The 12,425-nt window shown below is 47.2% G+C and overlaps 1 protein-coding gene across 1 annotated transcript in view; it reads right to left on the bottom strand.

Annotated features, from left to right (window-relative positions):
- Positions 1 to 8,225, bottom strand: part of HCK (HCK proto-oncogene, Src family tyrosine kinase) — a 50,679-nt gene extending 42,454 nt beyond the window's left edge. The window contains exon 1 of the mRNA XM_033186072.1: positions 7,941 to 8,225. The gene's annotated coding sequence lies outside the window, so the exon portion shown is untranslated. The remainder of the gene's footprint in view (positions 1 to 7,940) is intronic.
- Between the last annotated feature and the right edge of the window lie 4,200 nt (positions 8,226 to 12,425).

Below are 12,425 nucleotides of genomic sequence, written 5' to 3'. Positions count from 1 at the left end.
GAGGCGGAGATTGCAGTGAGCCAAGATTGTGCCACTGCACTCCAGACTGTGCAACAGAGTGAGACCCTATCTCAAAACAAAAACAAACAAACAAAAAGAAATCCAATAGCTATAAATATATGTTTAAACTGAGAAGGGTGATGCACATTTGCTCGCTTCCGCTGGGAGAGGAGCAGTCTTTCCTTGGCTGCTACTCAGTGGAAGTTTCCTCCTCCAGAGAGGACACAGTGGCCAGTTCACCACCAGGGTCACTTTTCACTTTAACCTGCTGTGATACTGAGAGGTCAGCTGCCCCCAAACCTGTCCTCCACAAATGGAATCCTCAAAGCCACAGTAACACATGTGCTGATCCTTTTACTTTTTTTTTTTTTTTTAATAATTGACAAAGCTCAAGGTCTCAGTTTCTTTCATTTTTGAAGGGTATGTATTTTGTTTTTAAAATGACCTTTTACCACCTAGTGAAACATTAGTGCATCCTTCTTGTTAATAATTAAACCATTGGCCAGGTGCAGGGGCTCACGCCTGTAATTCCAGCACTTTGGGAGGCCGAGGTGGGCGGATCACGAGGTCAGGAGATCGAGACCATCCTGGCTAACACGGTGAGACCCCGTCTCTACTAAAAATACAAAAAATTAGCCCGGGCATGTTGGCGGGCGCCTGTAGTCCCAGCTACACAGGAGGCTGAGGCAGGAGAATGGCGTGAACCCAGGAGGCAGAGCTTGCAGTGAGCGGAGATCGCGTCACTGCACTCCAGTCTGAGTGACAGTGTGAGACTCCGTCTCAAAAAAAAAAAAAAATTAAACCATTACAGGCCAGGCATGGTGGCTCACATCTGTAATACCAGCACTCTGAGAGGTCAAGACAGGAGGATCGTTTGAGCAGAGGAATTTAAAACCAGCCTGGGCAACATGGCAAGACCCCATCTCTATAAGATTTTTTTTTTTTAATTAGCTGGGTATGGTGGCATGTGCCTGTGGTCCCAGCTACTCAGGAGGCTGAGGTGGGAGGATCGCTTGAGCACAGGAGGCTGAGGCTGCATGAGCCATGATAGCGTCACTGCACTCCAGCCTGGGAGACAGAGTGAGACCCTGTCTCAAAAAGAAGAAGAAAGAGAGGGAGAGGAAAGAAAGAAAGAAAGAAAGAAAGAAAGAAAATAGAAGCAAAGAAAAAAAGCAGGAGGAGGAGGAGGAAGGAAGGGAAAGGAGAGAAAGAAAGAGAAAGAAGAAAGAAGAAGAAAAAGGAGGAGGAGGAAGAGGAGGAGGAGGAGGGTGAAGGAAGGAAGGTAAAGAAAGAGAAGAAAGAAAGAAAGAAAGAAAAGAAAGAAAGAAAGAAAGAAGAAAGAAAGAAGAAGAAAGAAAGAAGAAAGAAGAAAGAGAAAGAAAGAAAGAAAGAAAGAAAGAAAGAGAAAGAAAGAAAGAAAGAAAGAAAAAGAAAGAAGGGAAGGAAGGAAGGAAGATTAAAACATTACAGATACATTTAGGACGCTCTTGGATTACTAATTCTCTAAGCCCTCCATGGCCACCTCTTCCCTGACCCAGCTAGCCTCTGCCAGCATTTGGCCTCGGCCTCTGCCTCTGCATTTACAAACATGTATGTTGAAGCAGAGGCTGTCAGTGCCCTGCCTCTATCACTCCGCCCTTTACCATTTCCGCACATTCTGGCTAGACTTCCAGCTGTCGGCACCTTCAGAGATTTCTCTGTGGCTACTGGGTGCCTGCTCTGCCTGTGGGCTTGGCAAGCCGAAAGTGCTAGAGAATTATCACACCGCCAGGAGTAGTTTTCAACTAAAGACAAGAGTGGATGGACAAATACCCCGGTTCCCTCACCTCTCGAGTCTGTTCTACCCTGGCTCCCACAGCTCCTCAGTGGGATTGAGCTCCAGGTGCCTGCAGTGGTAACTGGACTGAGAAGACACCTTTACTGACTGCCTCTTGTTCTCTGCCTCACTTCCTTACTCCCCTAGAAGGGTCTCTGGAATCAGCTCTCAAACAAACTATTTGCGTTTGAAACCTTGCCTAGGGTCTGCTTCTGGAGAAACTCAAACTAAGACATATATGCTATGATGGACTAGTGTGTGTGTGTGTGTGTGTGTCTGTGTGTGTCTGTGTGTCTGTGTGTCTGTGTGTTTTGACATAAAGGGAATCATGCTGCAGGAATCATGAGTAGTATCCTTCTCGGTTCTTCTTTTTTTTTTTTTTTTTTTTTTTTTTTTAGACGGAGTCTTGCTGTTGTTGGTCCGGGCTGGAGTGCAATAGTGCAATGGCATGATCTTGGCTCACCGCAACCCCGCCTCCCGGGCTCATACCATTCTCCTGCCTCAGCCTCCTGAGTAGCTGAGATTACAGGCACTCACCACCATGCCCAGCTAATTTTTGCATTTTTAGTAGAGATGGGGTTTCACCATGTTGGCCAGGTGGTCTCGAACTCCTGACCTCAGGTGATCCACCTGCCTCATCCTCCCAAAGTCCTGGGATTACACCGCGCCTGGCCTCAGTTCCATTTTTTTTTTTTGGATGTGGAAACTGAGGCTCAGAAACGGAAGAGATTTGCCCAGTGCATCACAACCTGTCTTTGGCAGAGCTGGCACTCAGACTCGGGGTCGTCTACTGTGCTGTATTGACTGTTCGTCATTTCTCTGGTAGAGATGAGGTGGGGACTCCTGTTCTCTTGGCTGCACTTATATCTCCCGGGCCAAAGGATTTCAGGGTGATGCCTGGAACTCAGGGAGGTGACCCGAGGGGAGAGTCAGGAGTGCACGTCCTAGCACAGTGCCATCCAGAAGATGTAGCTTGTGGGACCACAACCAGGGGCCAAGACCAGGGCACATTTACTATCAAGCATAGGCTGCTTCTGCATAATTACCCACTCCTCTGAAAGCACATTCAAACTCCCAGTCCTGTGGGGGAGGAAACTGGAGAAATGGGATGGGGACCAATATATGGTTGGGGTTTATTTAGAAAGGCAGAAGCTGATTGCTTGATGACTTGTATAGAAAAAGAAAACTAAAAAAAAGAAAAAAAAAAGATGTAAGAAAGAAAGACAGAGGCCGAGAGAGATTGTGCCACTAACTTGCTGTGTGACTTTGGGAAAGTCATTTACCCTCTCTAGGCTTCAAATTCCTTTTCTTTTCTTTTCTTTTCTTTTCTTTTCTTTTCTTTTCTTTTCATGAAACAGGGTCTTGCTCTGTCACCCAGGCTGGAGTGCAGTGGTGCAATCTTAGATCACTGCAACCTTCAACTTCTGGGCTCAGGCGATCCTCCCACCTCAGCCTCCTGAGTAGCTGGGACTACAGCCATGTGCCACCACAACCAGCTAATTTCTGTATTTTTTGTAGAGACAGGGTTTTGCATTGTTACCCAGGCTGGTCTTGAACTCTTGAGCTCAGATGATCTGCCTGCCTCGACCTCCCAAAATGCTGGGATTACAGGAGTAAGCCACCACGCCCAGCCCTTCATGTTCCTTTTCTTTAAAAAAGGAAGCCTTGTCATGACCCAAAGGGTGGGGTTTGTAAACTCAAATGGCTGTAGGGACCTGGAGGGTTCTGCGCATGAGGTAAGTGGGCCTGGCAAGGGCCGTGCAAGCTGGACAGCCCAGGGCAGTCCCCGGCTCCACTGAGGTTGTCTGAGGAGAACTGGAGTCATGGGTTCTAGTCTCAGGGCTGCTAACTCTTCTAATTTTTTAGGAGACAGAAATCCAGATTATGTGAGCTCTCCTGAATTTAAATGTTAGCAACTAATTAAAAATAATCACTGTGGGTGGAGGGGTGTTGGGGGAGAGCAGCTGAAATATCTCAGGCAAGGCAGGGAGGAGGTTGTCCAACATTCATTACGTTTGCCCCTTCAGTGGTTTTTTGAGGCCCTACTATGTGCCAGGTGCCAGGCGTTAGAAGATACAGTGGCTTATAGGACAAACATGTTTGTGCTCTTGTAGAATGTACTTTCTAGGAGAGATTAAAGTCCAAGCCCTGGCTAGTCCTTAGAGTGTAGACAACTTTCGCCTTACTTCCTAGGGGTAAGAACCCCCAGAGGGCAGCCTGGTTTGAATGAGTTTAAGATTCATGCTTTCTGTACCCATTAGAATGGTAATAATAATAATAATAATAGTAATAATAAATATAGTAGGCATTGGCAAGGATGTGAAGCCAATCGAAACCCCTGTATGTTACTGGTGGAGATGTAAGATGGTGGAAAACAGCATAGCAGTTCCTCAAAAAGTTAAAGACAGAACTTTTGTGTGAACCAGTAACTCTACTTCTAGGTATATACCCAAGGGAATTGAAAACAGGTGCTCAAACAAATACATGCATGCACATGCATGCTCATAGCAGTATTATTCGCAACAGTCAAAATGTGGAAACAACCCGAATTTCCATCTGCAGTTAAATGGGTAAATAAATTGTGGAATATTCATACAATGGAATATTATTTGGCCACAAAAGGAGTAAAACACTAATAGTTGCCACGATGTGGATGAACCTTGCAAAACGTTATGTTAAGTGAAAGAAGCTAGACACAGAAAGTCACATAGTATGCTTCAATTTATATTAAATGTCCTGAATAAATTAATCCATAGAGACAAAAAGCAGATTGGTGGTCGCCAGGGGGATGGGGGAATGGGGGTAATTGCTTAATGGGTACGAAGTTTCCTTTTTCAGGGGTGATGGAAATGTTTAGGAGCTACTGAGAGGTGCTTGTACAATGTTGTGAATATACCAAATGTCACTGAATTGTTCACTTAAAAATCATACAGTTAATTTTATAAAGTGATGTGAATTTCACCTCAATTAAAATATTTCTTAAAATTTTGAACTGTATAAAAGATTGCTGGCCGGGCTCAGTGGCTCACACCTGTAATCTCAGCACTTTGGGAGACCGAGACAGGTGGATCACGAGGTCAGGAGATCGAGACCATCCCGGCTACCATGGTGAAACCCCGTCTTTACTAAAAATACAAAAAATTAGCTGGGCATGGTGGCGGACGCCTTTAGTCCCAGCTACTCAGGAGGCTGAGGCAGGAGAATGGCGTGAACCCAGGAGGCGGAGCTTGTAGTGAGCCAAGATTGTGCCACTGCACTCCAGCCTGGGGAACAGAGCGAGACTCCGTTTCAAAAAAAAAAAAAAAAAAGATTGCTCTGTTAGAAACGTTAAGCAAATTATAATACAGGCAAAAACGTTAAACAAATTATAATACAGGCAAACAGTGGAATATTATGCAGCCACTAAAAATTTAAGAACATTTTAATGACCTGGAAAATGCTGCAATGTAATACAAAGCAAATAAGATAAATATAATCTATGTGTAGCATTATATTAATTATGTTAATTTAAAAGTGCATAGAGAAGACTACATAAAGATATATGAAAATATTGTTGTTGTTCCCTCAAAAGATTCATGCTTCCATTTTCTTGAACACTTACTAAGTGCCAGGCACAGTGAGTAAGGCAAGTGAAGCGCCTTACAGCAGAGAACATGAGGCCTGGAAAAAGGGCCATTGATCCAGAGATAGCTGGGAGGTCAGCAGAGCAATATTCTTTTCTCTTCTCTGCCCCAGAGTCCCTGGGTAACCCTTCGGGCTTCAGTACTCCTGTCGCACAAAGGGGAGGGTGACAGGTGCCCTCTCTGGGGAGCCATCCATCCTTTTGGTGTTTTCCTCAAGAAACACCCGTACATGGGGCGAACGCTACATATCCAGGATGCTCCTGGCAATATTGTTCGTTGTAGTGTACACCTAGGAACAACTTGAGTATTTACCCACAGGGGAATGAGAAATACTGTAGAGTGGTCACCTGCTGGGATACTCTGCAGTAGCTGGAAGGAATGAATGAGGCCTCTATTTCTATTTCTCATCCTGTATAGATTTTGACAACTTAATGATAAGAAGGGGCAAATATGCTCCTCTGCTATCCCCTTTCTCAGAATTGCAGAAAAGTTTCACAGTTAGATAGCTTTTTTTTTTTTGAGATGGAGTTTCGCATTTGCTGCCCTGGCTGGAGTGCAATGGCGCGATCTCGGCTCACTGCAATCTCCGCTTTCCCGGGTTCAAGCCATTCTCCTGCTTCAGCCTCCCAAGCAGCTGAGATTACAGGCATAAGCCACCACATAGTTAGCATTTTTAAAGCACACAAAACAATAATATGTGCTGTTTATGCATACATTTATACAAAATCCATTTTTTAAAGGCACGGCCTGGAAGGACTGTAATCATGACAGCGGTTGCCTCTGGGGAGGGAGAGAAACAGGACTGAGAGTGACACAAGGTGGGGAGACTTCAAATTTTTCTGTTACTTTTAGTAAATTAATTTTTTAAAATCTGAAGCAAACACAACAAAATGCTATCATTTGTTAATTCTGGATGGTGGATTCTTAGGATATTTAATATATGATTCTCTTCACTTTTCTGTATTTCAACCTGTCACCCCCTCCCCTAAAAAAAAAGGACCATAAAGAAAAAACCATGGGATAAGGCAACTGATATGTATTGAGGCCTTTCTCTGTGCCAGGCATAGGCTACCCCAGTGGTTCTCAAAGTGTCATCCTTGGATCAGCTGCAGCAGCATCACCAGGGATGGAAGTTCTCAGTGTCCTGCACAGAGCTACTGAATCAGAAACTCTAGGATTTGGCCCAGCAATCTGTGTTTTCACAAGCAGTCCAGGTGATGCTGATGTAGGCTGAAGTCTGAGAACGCGGGGCCATGTGTCTAGCTAGGGCAATGTTAAGATACATTAAGCCTGTGTACTGTCAGACAGTACTCTCAGAGCTTTCCTTCAGTATTTTTCTTTTCTTTTTCTTTTTTTTGAGACAGAGTCTCTGTCGCCCAGGCTGGAGTGCAGTGGCCGGATCTCAGCTCACCTAAACCTCCGCCTCCCAGGTTCAAGTGATTCTTGTGCCTCAGCCTCCAGAGTAGCTGGGATTACAGGCACGTGCCACCACGCCCGGCTAAGTTTTGTACTTTTAGTAGAGACGAGGTTTCACCATGTTAGCCAGGCTGGTCTCAAACTCTTGACCTCAAGAGATCCACCTGCCTCAGCCTCCCAAAAAGCTGAGATTACAGGAGTGAGTCACGCTACCCGGCCCCTTCAGTACCCAATTAATCTTCTAAACAACCCTGTGAAGGAGGTACTATTACTCTCCCCATCCTGCAGTTGTGAAAACAGAAGCAAAGAAAGGCCAGATCCTCTACACCAGGCCCAACAGGCAGTTTGCCTCTAGAAGCCCCCTCCCCTACCCACTAGCCTAACTGTCTCTCACACGCACCACCTCTCACATACTCCAATTTCCTGCATCCTTGCAAGAAAGACTTCATAGCTCCGTCTCACAGAATCCTGAGAGGGAGAATTCGTCCAACAAGGAGGAAAGTGTCAGGGCATGCAGCAGTCTTGGGCCAGGAGGTTTAGGGGTTTGACCTAGACCTGCTGTGGGAGGAGGGGCAGAGAGCCGACCAGCTGCAGCCGGCCTGGGTGTGGCTCACACGTCAGGCCTCGGCCCATCTGCCCCCTTCCCCAAGCCGGCTGCCAACCCGGCGTGACCCGGCCCCCACCGGGAACCGTAAAGGCCTTCCCCTCCCGGGCTCTGTGAAGCCCCATCCTTTCCTTCTTCTTTTTTGTTAAAAAAATTAAAAAAAAATCCACCCCCCACCCCGCCGCAGAAGGGGAACCTGGACAGCCCAGAGAAGTGGTGGATAAAGTCACTGCACTGGCCTCCCCTCCCCTCCCCCGGGCATCCACCAGTCCGCAGCAGTGCCGCCCCTCTCCTGGGCACCCTCCCCTGGCTGTCGACCCCTCATCCCGCAGGCTACCCGCGGCTCCCCCGACATTCCCGTCTCCCCTGGCTGCCCTCAGCAGCACCGGTAACCAGCCCTCCCCACTCCCCTGGACTCCCTCCGCCGCCTGGGACCCCCTCGCGGGCCGGATATTCCCGGTCCCCTGTGCGCTGCACTCACCTGGGCGCCCGCTCCTCGTCTCGCGGGCAGCCCGGATCCTCGCAGCTCGAGCGCCCCCCCAGCTCGGCAGCCCCCCGGGGTTCCGGGGTGCCAGTGCTGGGAAACTGACTTTCTAGAACTAGAGGCGGGGGCGACGCTCGGAGGGGCTTTGGTGCCGCGGGCGTGTCTCGCCCTGCACTGTCTGGGTCCCTTCCCACTCGCCTCTAAGCCTCCGACGTGCTCCCGGACTGGGACCAGGGACGCGGTGGTGCCCGCAGGCCATCTGGGCGCTATAGCCGCGCCCTGAGCGATGCTAACTCCGCCCCAAGTGTCCTAACACCGCCCCGAAGATTCAGAAGCCACCCCAGGATCCTAACCGGCTCCCCAAGGGTCATAGCCTCCGTCTCCTGCAAGCAGGATCCCAAACCCGCCACCAAGAGAGAAAACAAAAAAAATTAGCACCATCCGTCGGAGGCTTCTAACGCGTCCACCAAGAATGCTAACCCCCATTCCTTCCGCTCTACTCTCCCTAACACCTCCCCATCCCACCGCCCAGCGTCCTACCGCAGTCTCCGAAGGATCCCAAATGCCACCCCTAGGGATTGGAACCCGCCCGTCTAAGAACCCCAGCACCCGCCCCCATGCTCCCAAGATCCTAACTCCGCCCCGCCAAAGGATTTTTAAACTAAACTTGCCCCCAAAGATTCTAATCTGCCCAATGGAAAGATCCGAACTCTCACTTCAGTGGATTCTAACCCTGCCTTAAAGATTTAGAACACTAACCCCGGGGTTCCAATACCGCTCCTGCTCCTGGGCGATCCCAATGTCCTGCAGCCTAAGAGTTTTAATCCCCAGGGGTCTATCCCACCGGTCCAAAGACTCCAACTCTGTCCTTCAGGGATCCTAACCCCACCTATCAAAGGATTCCTGCTACAGTCTTCAAAGATTCCAACCCCACCCTGGAAAGGCCTTACCCTACCCCGGAAGCATCGTGATCCCCTTCCCCCACCACTCCGACCCCTCCCTTCTGGCCCGGCCCTCCCCAGCGCCGCGGCCCGAGACCTCCAGGCCTGTCTGTGGTCAGCGGTTTCCCTTCCGCAGGCCTGCTCCATTCAGACGCCATGCAAAGTTCCTCTCTCGAAGGAACCACCGTGGCCATGCAAAGTTCCCCGACCAAAGGAACTACCCTGGCCATGCAAAGTTCCCCGCCCGAAGGAACCACCCTGGTTTCCTGGCAGCTCAGAGGACTCCCAAACTGGGGGAGGTGGTCTGGGGAGGTGAGGAGTCAGGCTGGAGGGTGACTGAGGCCCCAAGTGGATGGGATTGTGCCCAGCTCCAGGCAAGGGCAGAACACACCCTCTCCTGAAAAGACAGGGGCTATCACCCTAAATTCTGTGTAACACACCTCCAAAATCTCCAAAATGTACAAGAATCATACTGTGTCTCTCTATTCCCGTTCTACCAGCTGATCAGGCTACCGTCATTTCTTCATTCATTTCTTCATTCATTCATTCATTCATTCATAATTCATTCAGCAGTGCTGTCCTGGGGGCTGGGGAATGCAGGGTTCTTAACTTGGCACTATTGACATTTGGGCCACGTAATTGTTGTGGGGGACTGTCCTGTGAATGATAGGATGTTTAACAGCATTCCTGGGCTCTACCCACTAGTTGTCTATAGCGTCCTCCTCCCTAGTTGTGACAACAAAATGTCTCCAGACATTTGTAAAATGTCCCCTGGTGGGCAAGGGGGGAAGAACCATGAATGGAAAAGACAATGACCCTACTCTTACGTTTTTGGTATATGTGCCTTTTTTCCTTCTCTTTATCCTACAGTGCTATTTTAAGGGGGTCTCCCATCCAAGTACTAACCAGGCTTGATCCTGCTTAGCTTCCAAGGTCAGACAGGATCAGATGCGTTCGGTGTGGTATGGCATAGATAAATTAAAAAAAAAAAAAAAGAGATGGGGTCTTGCTATATTACCCAGGCTAGTCTTGAATTCTGGGGTTCAACTGAACCTCATGCCTTGGCCTCCCAAAGTACTGGGATTACAGGTGTGAGCCATTGCACCCAGCCTGTATATGCTTTTTATAAAAACAGATAAGGTTCTGAATGTATGTTTAATGTTACTCATCAATTTTTGTACATTCCCTCCCACCACCCCATCACTGTTGTTAATATCCAGCCATGTTTCCAAAGATAGTGCCCATATGTGTAGTCACTGTTTACATCCTTCACATTTTATTTATCCATTCTCCTAGTTATGGACACCTAGATTGCACACAATTTCCCACTACTGTAAATAGTGCCACAGTGGACATCCTCATACACATTACCGTCCTACATTAGAATTTTGTAAGGACTTGCTTTGCCAAGAATGACAGGTGTTTGCAGAATCGCCACTGCCCCACTCTTTCTCCCATCATTTCCCCTTATCTTTACCAACCCTTGGTATTATCCATTGGTCTTAATTTGTGTTCCCCAGAAGCAGACCCTGGACATGGATCCAAGTGAAAATAGTTTATTTAAGAGATGCAGAAGACAATAGTAGGGGAGTAGGTGGATGAGACAGGGAAGGGAGGGAAGCCAGTTAAAAAGAGTATCATGAAGCCAGTTACCATTATGGGCAACTGGAATTCAATTCTGCAGGGGATCTCTGGAGATATACCCACTTCAGAGTTACTCCACCTGTCAGGTGAGGGAGCTGGGGCACTTACACACCAACTCCTGTTGGACACCGGATGAGGGGTACTTCGGGGATACTGACCCTCCAGCATTTTGGCCTCCCTGATGCATGCTTCAGCCACCAGAGGGTCTCCAGGAAGAGAAGTGCAGCTCTTAGTAAAGGCCCAGGGGGCAGTAGAGGGTCCGCACTAGCATCAGCTACATTTCCTTCCAAAAGTTTGCTATTCTGATAGTAAAGAACAAGAGAGCTGACACGTGATCCTGTTCATGGACAGTTTCCCAAATGTTTTGTCCTAACAGTAATGCTGCAATTGAAATCCTTGTGCATTTTCCCAAAGCTTCTGTCAACTTTATTGTCGTGAATAAAATCTACCATCATAAATATTCAGCTTGATGAGTTTTAGCAAATATATATACCTGTGTAACCACCACCCCAATCAAGATATAGAACATTTCTATCACCCCAAAAAGTTCCCTTATGTCCTATTGCAGTCAACTCCTCCCACACTTAGGTAGCCTTAGGTAACCACTGATTGGCTTTTTGCCATTATACATTAGCTTTGTCTTTTCTAGAATTTCTCATAAATAGAGTCATACAGTATGTTTCTTATGTGTTTGTCTTCTTATACTCAGAGATTTTTCCACACTGTTGCATGTTCCAGTAGTTTGTTCATTTTTACTGCTGAGTAGTATTCCATAGTATAGAAGTAACACTATTTGCTTATCCATTTATTTGTTGAGAGGCATTTGGGTCATTTTCAGTTTGGGGCTATATAAACAAAGCTGCTATAAATATTCATGTACAAGTGTTTGTGTTGGCATATTTTTATTTCTCTTGGGTAAATACTTAGGATTGGAATTGCTGGGTCATATAGCAAGTGTATGTCTAACTTGCAATAAATTGCTAATTTGTTTTTCTTTTTTTTTTGAGCCAGGGTCTTGCTCTGTCACCCAGGCTGGAGTGCAATGGCATGATCTTGGCTCATTTTAACCTCTGTCTCCTGAGTTCAAGCGATCCTCCCACCTCAGCCTCCTGAGTAGCTGGGACTACAGGTACACCACCATGCCCAGCTTTTTCTTTTTTTTTTTTTTGTAGAGATACAGTCTCACCGTGTTGCCCAGGCTGGTCTTGAACTCCTGGGCTCAAGCCATCTGCCTGCCTCAGCCTCCCAAAGTGCTGGGATTACAGGTGTGAGCCATTATGCCTGGCCTAAATTGGTTTTTGAAGTGGTTACACCATGTTGCATTCCCACCAGTGATTTATGATTTCTAGTTGTTCCACATCCTTGCCAACATTTGGCATTGTCATTCTTTTCAATTCAAAAAATTCCCATCTAACCAATATTTGCATCAAAGAACATTTATACAATTACAAATTGTATTCTGAAACACCCCCTTACAAGTCTTTGGGGGTGGCAAACATTTTGTCTACTCAATTATTCATTGGTTCATTGTCATGGAGACTATAGCTGACCACAAAAGTGGTGCTAAGGGCCAGGTGCGGTGGCTTACGCCTGAAATCCCAGGATTTTGGGAGGCTGAGGTGGGTAGATCACCTGAGGTCAGGAGTTTGAGCCAGCCTGGCCAACATAGTGAAATCCTATCTTTACTAATATACAAAAATTAGCCAGGTGTGGTAGCAGGCATCTGTAATCCCAGCTACTCCGGAGGCTGAGTTACTCGGGAGGCTAAGGTGGGAGAATTGCTTGAACCTGTGAGACAGAGGCTGCAGACAGCTGAGATCATACCATTGCACTCCAGCCTGGGTAACAAAGCAAAACTCTTTCTCAAAAAAAAAAAAAAAAAAAAAAAAGGGGTGCT

This window comes from Trachypithecus francoisi, unplaced genomic scaffold (assembly GCF_009764315.1).
Source record: "Trachypithecus francoisi isolate TF-2019V2 unplaced genomic scaffold, Tfra_2.0 Lachesis_group21, whole genome shotgun sequence".
Taxonomy (NCBI): Eukaryota; Metazoa; Chordata; class Mammalia; order Primates; family Cercopithecidae; genus Trachypithecus; species Trachypithecus francoisi.
Note: the sequence above shows the minus strand (reverse complement) of the source record. Positions and strands in the feature narration are given on the sequence as shown.